Below are 14,591 nucleotides of genomic sequence, written 5' to 3'. Positions count from 1 at the left end.
GGATCCCCTTCCTGACCCACTCTGCCTGGCACATACCACCTCATCCTTCAAGGCCAGGCTCCAATGCGAACCCCTCTCTGTTGGTGTCATAGGCTCCTGACGCTCTGCATGCCACCCCACGCCTTCATGGATGTCCACGGGGAGAAATACATGCCTCCTCCAACAAGAAATACATGCTTCCTCCAATGAGCTTACAGTGTGCCGGGCACTGCGCTAAGGCTGTTTCCCCAAGCTTTCTTCACATCTCCATGAACTTAGGAAACGATGTCCTTTTACAGTGGCTCTGGGGAGACAGCAGAGGACACGGAGCCCTGGCCATGCAGTTCATAGCAGTTTCCAGTAGCTTCAGGCCCTTCCGCCTCCCCATGCTCCCAGCACCGAGGTGCTCTGTAGCTCCTGGGGATGAGTACATAACTCTGTAACTCCTGGGGATGGCCCATTTCACGAGAACCCCAGGAGGAAAGTTGGCCCAGGTCCTCATGGGACGCATGTGGAGCCAAGGCTTAGGCAGACCAAGCACAGTGTCTGACACACAATTAGAGAAGAATTATCTGGAGGCCACTGCTACTATTCTAAACACAAATGAGGCAATGTACCCATACATTGATAAATTGTGGAACTCTCCTCTCTCTGCCTCTTTAAAATTTTTTTTAAAGTTTTAGAGTAATTTTAGGTTTACAGAGAATTGCAGAGATAGTTATCATTCCACTTCTCACCTGGGTTCCCTATTTACCTGTTAATTACTATGGTACATTTGTCACAACTAATTAACAAATATTGATACATTATTGTCAATTGAAGTCCATACTTTCTTCAGACCTGCTTAGAATTTACCTATTGTTCTAGTTTTTTATTAGTGTTATTATTGACAGACTTTATTTTTTAGAGTAGTTTTATGTTCATAGCACAATTGAGTGGAAAGTATCAAAAGTTCCATGTACCCCTCCCCACATGCAGGCACAGTCTCCCCCACCCTCAACATCATGAACCAGGGTAGTACATTTGCTGTAAGTAATAAAACTATGTTAACATGTCATTATCACCCAATGTCCATCGTTTCCATTAGGTTCACTCCAAGTGCTGTACATTCTTTGGGTTTTGAGAAATGTATAATGACATGTATAACATCAATTAACTAAGAAAGGTATAATGACAATACCCACCACTACGGTATCATACAGAATAGTTTAGTTGCCCTAAAAATTCTCTGTATTCTGCCTACTTACCACTCCATCCCTACAATCCCTGACAACTGCTGATCCGTTTACTGTCTCCACAGTTTTGTCTTTTTAAGAATGTCATATAGTTGGAATCATACAGTATGCAACCTTTTTATTGACTTTTACTTAGTAATATGCACTTAAGGTTTCGCTGTGTTTTTTATAACTTGATAGCACATTTCTTTTAAGTGCTGATAAAATTCCAATGATTGGATATATCTAAGTCCCTTTATTCATTCACCTACTACTAAAATTCCATTGATTGGATGTACCCGAGTTCATTTATTCATTCATCTAGGACATTTTGGATGCCTCTCAATTTTGACAATGATGAATAGAGCTGCTATAAACATGCATGTGCAGGTTTGGTGTAGACTTAAATTTTCAGCTCCTATTGTTCTTTTTCTGTCCCGGATCCCAACACGATGCCATGTTGCATTTAGTGATCGTGACTTTCTGGGTTCTTCTTGGCTATGGCTGGTTCTCAGATGTTGCTTGTTTTTTGATGACTGTGGCGGTTTGCAGAAGAATTGGTTAGGTGTTATGAGACTGTCCCTAATTTGGAAATTGTCTGGCATGTTCTTGTTAGATTGGGATCATGTTGTTCTTCTCATAATCACACAAAACTTAATGATGAATGCTTTCTTTGGGAGTGTGAAAGGAAGTCTCAACACAATTGTTAAAAGCACACTAGTTAAGGCTGGTAATTGAATGCATGTCTGGTCACCAGCTGGGGATTTGAAATTCAAAAGCTGATTTTACTCTCATGCGTGTTTCTACCACATAGCTTCTTGACCTAGAGACCTGGCCCTATTTATGCAGTCACCAGAGATTATATGAATGGGTGCTGAGGTAAGTCTTAACTATGCCAAACTTATCGCCAGGCCAACGTTGTCAAAAATCAACCCTTCCTTCAAAGGTTACTTTATAAACAGATATGGCAAATGCTGAGCTGCTGCACTAAAGCAATATTAATTTGTTGGGCAACTAATGTGCATGAAAACATACTTATTGTCAGAAAATAAGGACATTGGGCTAAACAAACATCAGTAAAATATAGTTCATCAGGCAAAAAGCATTAATCTTAGACCTACTCAAGAATATTTGCATTCCAAATTTTAAGTCCTCATTCATCATGAGATTTCAGGATTCCTGTTCAGGACAACGAAAGTTTTATTTCTTTAGAAAATGAAGAGACAGCAAAGCGTGGATTCTGTAGTATTGGGTATGATTGCAAGGTGAAAACCTATTAAGTTTGTTTACCTTAGAAAGCATGTTGTTATTAACCACATAATATTAACACGCTCCTTAACTTTTATTTTAGGTTCAGAGGGTACATGTGTAGATTTGTTACATGGGTAAATTGCATGTCGCTGAGGTTTGCTGTACAAATGATCTTGTCACTCAGGTAGTGAGCATAGTACCCAATAGGTAATTTTTCAGACCTTGCTACCCTCCCTTTCTCCCCACTCTAGTAGTCTCCAGCCCTATTATTGCCAATTTTATGTCCACGTTTACCTAATATTTGGCTCCTTCTCTTTTTTTGTTTTTTCCAAGACGGAGTCTTGCTCTGTCACCCAGGCTAGAGTGCAGTGGCACGATCTTGGCTCACTGCAACCTCTGCCTCCGGGGTTCAAGCAATTTTCCTGCCTCAGTCTTCCGAGCAGCTGGGATTACAGGTGCCTGCCACCGTGCCCGGCTAATTTTTTTATTTTTAGCAGAGATGGGATTTCACCATGGTGGCCAGGCTGCTCTCGAACTCCGGACCTCATGATCCACCCGCCTCGGCCTCCCAAAGTGCTGGGATTATAGTCGTGAGCCACTGTGCCTGGCCTAGCTCCTTCTCTTATAAGTGAGAACATGTGGTATTTGGTTTTCTATTCCTGTGTTAATTTGCTTAGGGTAATAGCCTCCAGCTGCATCCATGTTACTGCAAAGGACACCATTCATTATTTTTCAGGACTGCATAGATAGTATCCCATGATGTATATGTACCACATTTTCTTTTTTCAATTCACCATTGATGGGCATCCAGGTTGATTCCATGTTTTTGCTATTGTGACTAGTACCACAATGAACATATGAGTGTGTGTGGGTTTTTTGTTTTTGTTTTTGTTTTTTTAGAATGATTTATTTTCATTTGGGTATATACCCAGTAGTGGAATCATATTAACATGTTTTTAGAAACAATGTTTAATTGTTGGTTCTGATTCTCAATGCATTTGAAACCTAACTCAATTTTTATGTTAGATTAAATCATATGAAACTACTATTTGTAGTAAGTCAAAATGCTAAAATAGCCATTTGAATGAAGCCACTTAATAATAGGTATTTTCCTCAAGTAATAGGGCTATTTCAAAGCCTTATACAGTGTTTTCTTTTGTAAGAGTTTTTTTTTTTTTTTTTTTAAGCACTTCTATAATCAATTGTCCCTACAAATCAAGGTTTTGATCACTCCTTTGCTTTTGGATCTTCCGTAAGTCATTCTTAAACAGTGAAACACCCTTTAAGGAGGTCTGTGTCTTTTGGATAAAATTTTTCAAGGTACCCCCACATACGTGCACTTAAGAAAGCACTCACATATACACATGCATTCCCGCACACATGCACACATATCACATAACCCCACACAAGTGCACATTTCCATACGCCACCTCACTTCCTATCTTGGAGAAAAAGAAGGACCTAGAGAGTCTCCCTTTTGGATTTTCTGCCTCTAGCCCATGTGTGCTGCAAAGAGCACCAGTTGCTCCCTTGGAAAGCTGAAAAAGGGGGAAGGTAAGCTGCCCTCTCTTGGTGTTAAGGCTGAGAGTCACGAGGCACGTTGGCTTATGACCACATTCCTTTCTTTACATGAAGAGGTGACAATATTTAGAAAAACCAAACCAGAAAAGCACCTCTGAAAAGACCTGTAAGGGTATTTAGCACAGGATACCCTTCTGTGCTGAATGCCCTTGCACAAAGAGCAAAAGGACCCACACGTGTGGCATGCTGCCTAGGAGAAGACAGGAATGAGCAGGGGAACGGACTCTGCAGGGCTGGACCCTAACGAGACACCATTTCTACTACCACTCAGTCATTTTTGCATTTGACCTAAAAGCACACATGAAGTACCTACTATGTATGTCCAGGCCCCTCAGTGTTAATGATTGGCTGGAAGTGCAGCCAAGAAAAATGGTCCTTACCCTTGAGGAGTTAGCAGACAATAGGGGAAAGGTCAAGGATATCAGTTATGACAATACAGAGGTTAATGACTATGTTGGAGGGAAAGCTGTGGTGCTTTGAGTTGGGACATCCAGCCTACCAGAGGCAGAGAAGAATTTCTCAAGAGCCTGCAATTATGCAAAGACAGCTCAACAGTGGGCGAAATGGGATGTTATCTCTTCAGTCATTATTCAGTAACCACTTTCAGCAAGGTGAAGTACTAGGCCCTCAAGGGAAGATAAGATGAACATGGTTTGGCTCCTGTTTCTATACCTGAGCAGGTGAGTCTACGGCTCACTCTCTGATGATTGCTGTAGTGGTGATACCTCATCAGAGGTATCTTGGATGAACTTCTGAGTGAGGGCTGTGTCCACTTGGAAAGGCCATATCCTTTCTAACTAAGTACCCACTGGAGTTGATGTGAGTCTTACCATTGGCCATGTTTGGTTAAAGCAAGGGCTTATTAGGAGGGTGTGAGCCATTGGATCATAAATTAATGAAAGAACCCAGACTGACTTCTTAGTACATTTTCTCTTACTATAACTGAATACTTGAGACCAAGTAATTATAAAGAAAAGGAGTTTATTGAGCTCACCGTTCTGGAGGCTAGGAAGTTCAAGATCGGGCAGCTGCATCTGGGAAGGGCTTCATGCTGCATCATAACATGGTGGATACCATCACATGGTGAGAATGCCTGTGAGATCAGTGAACAGGCAAATGTGCAAAGGAGACCAAACACAAATGGGACCTAGCCTTATAACAACCCACTCTTGTGTTAACTAATCTAGCCTCATGAGAGTAAGAACTTATTCCCACAAGACAACATTAATCTCCTAATGAGGACAGATCCCTCATGACCCAAATGCCTGTAATGGTCCCACCACCTCTCAACACCATTACACTGGGGACCATGCCTCTACATGAGTTTTTTTTTGGGAATGCAAAGACAAAGAGTAATAAAATCAAAAGTCAACAGAATGGTGTGCAGGATGACACTAGGTAGTCTCAATTTTGATAGAAGAAATCAGTCGCATATCTGCCTAGCCCTTGGCACAATTTATGGTAATTGATCCCTGTAGAGTTTGGGCCCTATATTGGGCCTCCTCCCCTTATGTGATGGAGGCAAGATGGAATTTTTATAAAGACATCTTAAGTCCTGGGCAAAAAAGAAACTCATTTAGGTGTTTATTTGATGGCCCGAAATTTTAAAAGAAGTTGTTTGAGGAGGCCATTATGTATCTCAACTACACCAGTTTTCGGGGACCTATGATCTCCTGTAGCATAATGACACGTGCCAGGGGACGGGGAATGAACAAAGCTACACCCCTATACAGATAGAATATGCCCAAGAACCCAGTATTGGCTCCATCCTGTCTAAGATACCCTCAGTAGCTGTGTGAGCTTGTGGGTACTGTACCTATGACCCAAAACATAATGAGTATAGAGGGTCATGGGCTCAGGTCTGTTAAGGCTCCTATTTTCAGGAGTGTTCAGCAGGCATCCAGCTCTTTGTTATTTAATAATGTACAGCATGAAACAGAGAGGAGCAATTTCTTGCATCAGAAGACCATGGCCAACTTATGGCCATCGTAAGTGGTCCAGGGGCACCAGGAGGCAAGAGAAGAGGTTGGCAAACCCTCTATAGTGAAAGATTCTCTGAAGGCACTAATGGTAGTGACTTTTGATTTAACTTTGGAAGTAAAATTTGTAAATGAGAAATATGTTACCATCAAAACAAACAAACAAAGGCACTAAAACATGTGGACTTTTATGTCCCTAATGAGCATCAGTGGATCCCTTTGGAGGAGGTTGTCATCAAAATAATGTCACACTTGTGCTCCTGGAGAAAGGTGGAAGCAGCTAAGATCTTGTCTTGCAAAGATTCTGTTGAGGTACCCCATGGATAACCTGGAAGGTCTATGCGTCTGTTTGTAGTTGGGGGCAAACTGCACATGACAGGCTGTTGAAAGAGGCATCGAGTAGAACATTAGTCACATTAGTAAGAGTGAAATACTTACCAGTTGCTGATTGGATAGAATGAGTAATTTTGAGAAAAGTTGGGGAGCAGAAGGGGAAGGACCCAGGGTCCCTGTGAGCCCCCATGCAAAGCATAATCAGTACCTTTCCCTCTTCTTTTTCTTCCTCTTAAACTAAATCTTTATAATAGATTATATTTCTAGATGGCTAAACTCTTTTCTTCCTTCCTTCCTTCCTTCCTTCCTTCCTTCCTTCCTTCCTTCCTTCCTTCCTTCCTTTCTTGCTTTTTTGGTCTCCTTTCAGTACCAGTTTTTTGTTTCTGTTTTGACAAAGAGTGCTTACCAGACAAGCTCCTGGTGGTCCTGATGGCCTCTGCTGTGGGCAAAGGCCTCCCTTTCTAGAGTGTCCCAAGTAACCTCAGAGAGGATGGGAGCTACACTCAGGAGGGCAATAATAGCAGAGTTCTGATTTTGGGGCAATTGAGTTTTAAGAAGAGGCTCTTCTATTGAGAAATCATGGTGTCAGGAGTGCCCGGGCACGTTGGCCTGGAGGTTGGCAACCTTTCATAGGCTGAAGAACATCTCCAGGCATCTTAGGGAGAGCAGGATGGGAATTCTTTCTCCTCTTTTCCTCTTTCATGAAGAATTTGACCTTCTATGTCCAGGGATGTGATCCATTGCACCCCACCAGGTCCAGGGACAAATCACAATAGCAGCAAGGCCAGAAACAACAAAGAGATTTGCCCGTATAGCAATATTTAAAGTTTTTGGGAGTCATGGTTTTCCATGGGGAGATACCCTGCACCTCGCCACCAACCATTAGAGATGGGCCTGTCCAAATTTGGGATTAAATGGGTCAGTATCTTTAGAGGGTCCCAATGCTCAGGGGTCCAACAGTCAATGTCAACCCATGATGGACAGTTCAAGAAGGACCTCACTTGTCCAGGACTTTGTCCACTAGAGTAAGAGAAGATTTGTTACAAGAAGGGAGTTGTGCCTGGGCCTGAATGCCCAGCTCCTGAACGTTCTGTAGTGAGCCCTGTCTACGGTCTTGGCAGGCAGGTCATCAGTCTCAGTGCCCTCAAAGCATCCTAGGGGCAGCCACTCTCTGCTCCTCCTCGCTCCAGGAAGACTTTGCTGTGATAATTAGCCTAAATTGCCTGCTTAACCTCACATCTGCCGGGTCACTTGGTCCAATAAGGTGTGCACTGGGGACCTCTCTCACTCCCAATGGTACTACCTGTGCAAAGCAAGATCTGCGGTCCTTCCCTTGCCACAATTTAGACTAGAAAACCGTGAAAGGGCACAGCAGAGGTAGCACAAAGCAGTGGCAGCCAAAGCACAGGCACCCCACCAGCGGGCGGTGCCCTCCCAGGTAGAGCTTGCTGGTTGGCATAGTCAGTTAACGAGCCAAGAGCAGCGGGAGGCACGGTCCTTATGGAACACTGAGTCACCTTGCCGCCTGCTCAACTGTCCCAAAATGTACCTGTTGGATTTTAACTCATGAAGGTGACCGAATGATGACACAGTGCTGGTGCCATTGGAAAAAGAATTTATTACAGTTACCTCCTCCCCCCCACTCCCTTTTCTGCAGGTTTCACATTTGTAGATTCAATCAACTGCAGATCAAAAATATTTTTTAAAAAAACAATAAAAAATACAACAATGAAAAATAATACAAATAAATAATACACTGTAACAATGACTTATACAGCACTTATGTTGTAATAGGTATTGTAAGTAATCTAGAGATGACTTGAAGTATACAGGAAGATGTGCATAGGTTATATGCAAATACTATGCCATTTTATAGAGGGGACTTCAGCATCTACAAATTTTAGTATCCACGGGGGTCCTGCAACTAATCCTTCTTAAATGCCCAGGCACGACTGTACTCATCTTTCCAAAATGAAGGGGCATGCCACTGCACACAGGGATTCGGCAAGGGAAACATGAGATTTGGGTCAGGTGGTGAAAGCAGGAGCGAGGGAACACCTAGGCCACAGCCTTTGTCATCGTTTCCGAGGGAAAGTCGAGGTTGAATGGAGAACACGGTCTAGGATGTGCTGGTTTGAATAATTCTAGCAGGCTCTGGGGCACATGGTCTGGCTGTCTGGTCCTGTCTCTGGGTAGATTTAGGGTAAGGGTAAACACTAGCTTGGTGTGTGAGGGTTAGATAAAGGGAATGGTTGGCTTACATGTGGCAGTTGTGATCCCAAGTATACTGTATTATCTTTAGGCATTAGCTAATCCAGGGAGGGTCTGTCTCTCCCTGAATTTATAAGGCTCCCAAAGGTATCAAAACAGCATGAGTTGAAAAAATTAAAGCACGGAATTAATACAAACACTCAGTCTCATAGATTAAGGAACCTGAATGTCACCATCATGCTTGGTTTTGTATCACCTCAGCTTTTCTTTGCATTTGTGCTTTGTTTTCTCAGACTAATTTTCTCTACTTCGTGGGAAACACGGGTGTCTCCAGTTCCAAGCCAAGCAGAAGTGTGAACAATCCCAGGGAGAGATACGATAGGTTGGTCTTGAGTTACATTTCTGCCATTGGACTTGTCAACCATGGCCAAAGAGCAGGATTCTATGATGAACAGCCCAGGCCTCTGAAACATGCAGTTGGGTTTGGAGGAGGAGCAACTATTCTCCGAGAAACAGAGCGCTGTTCCCAGAAGGGAGAGAATCTATAATGTAAATGCCTGGGCTGGAAGAAAGCTACGGATAAGGTCAACAAAGAGGTTTTGTGGGGGCGCATTCAAGATTTCACCTTAGGTTCATCCAGACCAGGGGCTGCCAATCTTTCCAAGGATGAGGATCCTTTTACAACATCCACACTCTGTGCAGACCTGCTCGTCGCAGCACTCAGTCACAAACTGTGACTGAGAAACAATGTGATGGTGAGAGTGACAGCAGCTACCACTTGAGCAATTTGTAATTTAAGCAATTACTCCTTGCAATTTGCTTGGATAATCTCATGTAATCCTTGAATCATGCTTAGGAGACAGGTACTGTTGTTATCCACATTATGGAGAGGAGAAAATAAAAGATCACTCAAGGCCAGACAGCTAGTGACTGGTGGGCCAGACTCCAAAACAGATCATTGATTCAAAAAAATGTATTCACCTAACCTATGTTATATTATCAAAACATAACCTATGTTATCAAAAAGTGCCACATGGCTGGGTGCGGTGGCTCATGACTTCAGATGGATCACCTGAAGTCAGGAGTTAGAAACCAGCCTGGTGAACATGGTGAAAACCCCATCTCTACTAAAACTACAAAAATTAGCCTGGTCTGGTGGCAGGCACCTGTATTCCCAGCTACTTGGGAGGCTGAGGCAGGAGAATCACTTGAACCCAGGAGACAGAGGTTGCAGTGAGCTGAGATGGTGCCACTGCACTCCAGCGTGGGCAGCAAAGCGAGACTCTATCTAAAAAATAAGAATTAAAAAAAAAAATGCCACAATAGCACATGGGAACTGGGTAATGCCTTTAAATACAATTGCATTTTATTTACCACAATACTATCTACGGTCATTTGAAAATGAATTGTACATTTGTTTACAATAAATGTTACTAATTGCAATTTTTTCTTTTAAAATAATTTTTAGGCCTGGTACAGTGGCTCGTGTCTGTAATCCCTGCACTTTGGGAGGCTGAGGCGGGGAGATCACTTGAGGCCAGGAGTTTGAGACCGGCCTGGCCAACATGGCAAAACCTTCTCTTTAATAAAAATACAAAAATTTGCTGGTGGTGGTGGTGGGCCCCTGTGACCCAGCTACTCGGGAGGATGAGTCATGAGAAGCACTTAAACCTGGGAGGCAGAGATTGCAGTCAGCTGAGATTGCACTGCTACACTCCAGCCTGGAAAGACTCCATCTCTAAATAAATAAGTAAATACATAAAATATTTTTTAGAGACAGGGTCTCACTCTGTCACCTAGGCCAGCGTGCAGTAGCACAATTATAGCTCACTGCAGTCTTGAATTCCTGGGCTCCAGTGATTCTCTCACCTCAGCCACCCAAGTAGTTAGGACTGCAGGCACATACCACCACACCCAGCTAAGTTTTAAGTTGTTTTTCTTTTTGTTTTGTTTTTTTTTTAGAGACAGGGTGTCATTTTGTTGTCCAGATTTGTCTCGAACTCCTGGACTCAGGTGATCCTCCCGCTTTGGCCTCCCAAAGCACTGAGATTATAGCCACTGTGCTTGGCAATATGTTGCTAATTTAATGGCCTCATGAATCCCTGCAACATCTCCCCTTTCTAGCCCAATGTCGTCTATTCTCCCTACCCCAAGCCTGCCCCTGCTCTGGAGTCCTTTGGGGTCACCACTTGGAAAACTCTGAGATAACACAGGCTGCCACTCCCGAATGGCCAAGTGGAAGAAATTCCACAGTGGGACTGGGAGAGGAAAAACAGTATAGGCTTCCCATAACCAGCTCATCCTGAGAACTTGTACACCATTTCAAACATGGCCGAGACAAACCCTACAGAGGGACGGTGTCATCTGAGTGTGACAAAGGGAGGGATAGAGAATTAGACCCCAGCCCACGGGGCAGGTTTGATTTAGCAATGTGGTCCCCCTNCTTTCAATTTAAATGATCTGAAAACAAAAAAGGGGCCAGAAACCTGTTTCACTCTGCCTTTAAAACAATTATCTGAATAAATTCAACAACTTAATTTGTCTTAGGCTTAGAACTTACACTAACAAAATATTGTGGTAAATTTTCGTATTTAGCAGTGATCGGGCTGATTTCGGCTCATGTCTTTCCCAGATTTGGTTGCAAGACTCCTGTTTCCAGTTTTCAGAAGCACCTGTGACTCCACTGAGATAGCATGTGGCGACCTTATCCAGGAAGACCAGTCTGACGTATGAAGAGTTTTTCCTTCCAACTTTGTCTCTGTCTACCTGATTTATAATCATACTAAGAATCTGCATAGCACAATATCATTGTCAAAGCCCTTCACTGTGTGTTATTACTATATTAGATCTTTTTAAAATCATTTTATTTATTTATTTATTTTTGCAGAAACAGCATCTTGCTATTTTGCTCAGGCTGGTCCTGAACTCCTGGACTCAAGCAATCCTCCTGTGTTGGCCTCCAAAAGTCCTGGGATTACAGGCATGAGCCACTGCTCCCAGCCCCATCAGATCTTCATAGTCCTCCATAAGGAGTAGCCATTATGATCACCTGAAATAAAGATGAGGAAACTGACTTCTTAGTGACTACCCTCAAGTTTGTTGAAGTATTTCATTTCAACAAGCACTAGTTTGCTAAAGCTGGGCCCAGCTCTCCCATTCTAGTAGAGAAAGTACAGTATTTTTTTCTTACTCTGATGGAAAAAGATGAAAAGTGATACCACAATGCAAAACTAAATATGGCAGTAACTGATGCACACTTCTAGGAAGAGTCCAGGAGAAAGCTGCACAGGGGAAATCTTGGTACCTCTTCAGTTCACAGCCTGACCTGGTTTAGCTTCGAGAAGCAGAGAGGACCACAGAAAAGGAGAGAAAGAAAGGGAACAGACACTTACAGGGAGGTGTGAGACAAAGGGTGAGTAATTCAAAGGCTAGAGAGGGATGGTGAATATGTGCTCACATAAAACAGGTCACTCTCATTTAATAGCTCTAAAGACTTTCCCAGTTCTAATTTCTAGGGTGTCAATAGCTATATAATGACTTCATGGGAAGGTAAGAAATATGTTGTTTAAGGAACAGCTGCAAAAACTCCAGTTGCCTACAGAATGGCATTAGGCTTGATCGAGAGGCAAAATATGTCCTTTAAGAGGTTCTCTGTGCTGATTATTAACTGTAATCATTGCGGGGCACACACACAACAAAGGATTTTTTTAGGATTTTTTATTTCCATAGGTTTTTGGAAAACCAGTGGTATTTGGTTACATAAGTTTTTTAGTGGTGATTTGTGAGATTTTGGTGCACTCATCTTGCAAGCAGTATACACTGAACCCTTTTGTACTCTTTTATGCCTCACCCCCTTCCCACCCTTTCCCCCTGAGTCCCCAAAGTCCATTATGTCATTCCTATGCCTGGTGTATTAGTTCATTTTCATGCTGCCGATAAAGAAATACCTGAGACTGGGAAGAAAAAGAGGTTTAATTGGACTTACAGTTCCACATGACTGGGGAGGCCTCAGAATCATGGCAGGAGGAAAAGGGCACTTCTTACATGGTGGTGGTAAGAGATAATGGGGAAGAAGCAAAAGCTGAAATCCCTGATAAATCCATCACATCTCGTGAGACTTATTAACTACCATGAAAATAGCATGGGAAAGGCCATCCCCCATGATTCAATTACCTTCCCCTGGTCCCTCCCACAACACATGGAAATTCTGGGAGATACAATTCAAGTTGAGATTTCAGTGGGGACACAGCCAAATCTTATTATTCCACCCCTGCCCCCTCCAAATCTCATGTCCTTGAATTTCAAAACCAATCATGCCTTCCAAATAGTCCCCCAAAGTCTTAACTCATTTCAGCATTAATCCAAAAGTCCACAGTATGAAGTATCGTCTGAGACAAGGCAAGTCCCTTTTGCCTATAAGCCTATAAAATCAAAAGCAAGTTAGTTACTTACTAGATACAATGGAGGTACAGGTAGTTGGTAAATACAGTTGTTCCAAATGGGAGAAATTGACCAAAAGAAAGGGGTTACAGGGCCCATGCAAGTCCAAAATCCAGCCGGGCAGTCAAATTTTAAAACTCCAAAATGATCTCCTTTGACTCCAGGTCTCACATCCAGGTCACACTGATGCAAGAGGTGGGTTCCCATGGTCTTGGGCAGCTCCGTCCCTATGGCTTTGTAGGGTACAGCCTCCCTCCTGGCTGCTTTCATGGGCTGACGCTGAGTGTCTGCAGCTTTTCCAGGCATACAACAGTGCAAGCTGTTGGTGGATCTACCATTCTGGGGTCTGTAGGACAGTGGCCCTCTTCTCACAGCTCCACTAGACAGTGCCCTAGTAGGGACTATGTGTGGGGGCTCCAATCCCACATTTCCCTTCTGCACTGCTCCAGCAGAAGTCCTGTAAGAGGGCCCCACCCTTACAGCGAACTTTTGGCTGGGCATCCAGGCATTTCCATACATCTTTGGAAATCTAGGTGGAGGTTCCCAAACCTCAGTTCTTGACTTCTGTGCACCTGCAGGCTCAACACTGTAGGAGATCAGTCGGAGTGGTGGGAGAAGTTATAGGGAAAAGGCACAAACCTTCTGAAAGGTCAGAAGGCTCTGCAAAGCTTCAGGGAGAGTAAGATAAAGGCAGCTGTTCTCTTACCCTGAGGCAGAAGGCGAGAAGTAGGTACAAGGGAGTGTAGGGGAATTTATCTAAATAGGCTTGTTTACTCAGTTTGACCAGAAACCGACTTTTGATCATCTGCACGTGTGACCCACTCCCTAAAAGGAGAACAATAAGTGTTAATTACCCACAGGCTGTGTTTGCTCCAGGCTTTTGGCTTTATGCCTATACTAAATAAAAGCAAGCAACTCCAGCTTATCAAGCCTGCTCTTTTCTTTGGTTCCTAGTGCCAGCAGCCCCCTAGCTGCTGTTACACTGCATGCCTGTGTCTGAGTGCTCCTTTCATCTGTTGCTGGACCAGGGTCTGTGGGATGGACCCAGCAGCTGGTGCCCCGTGTGAGGCTCAAAGCTGCCAAGGCTTGATGCTTCCACCCTCTAAAGCCACAGCCTGAGCTTTATATTGGCCCCTTTCAGCTGTTATGCCCAGACCGTTTATTCCCCGAAGAAGACCACCAGAGTCCAGAGTCAAAGCCAAGCGGCAAGGATCTTTAATGCAAGTTCGAACTTGGTCCCTCCGTTCTACAACATACCAGAGGGCCTGGAACAATGCGTGCGCTTGCTTTTTATAGGCTCGAGGTAAGCAGGACTTTCCAGGTTACAGAGGAACAAGGCATTTCTCTAGGCTTACCGGCATATACAATTGGTTTACATTCTTAAATTATGCCTTTAGCGGGCTTTCTTATTTGGTTCCTTGCGCTTTTACAAACGGTTGATAACCTTATCAGGATTCTCCAGGTGTTGTTTTTCTTTGAAATATATGGAGGAAGTGTTTGTTGTCGGGCCCAGGACGTGGAGGCATTGCTCAAGGCTGTGATGTGTTTGTGTCGGGCTCGAAAGTGGAGGCATATGGGCGATGTGATTGCTCAGGCTGTGATG

This window comes from Rhinopithecus bieti, unplaced genomic scaffold (genome assembly GCF_001698545.2).
Source record: "Rhinopithecus bieti isolate Rb0 unplaced genomic scaffold, ASM169854v2 scaffold_9237, whole genome shotgun sequence".
NCBI classification, from domain to species: domain Eukaryota; kingdom Metazoa; phylum Chordata; class Mammalia; order Primates; family Cercopithecidae; genus Rhinopithecus; species Rhinopithecus bieti.
The sequence above is the reverse complement of the archived record's forward strand: the minus strand, read 5'-3'. Positions refer to the sequence as shown.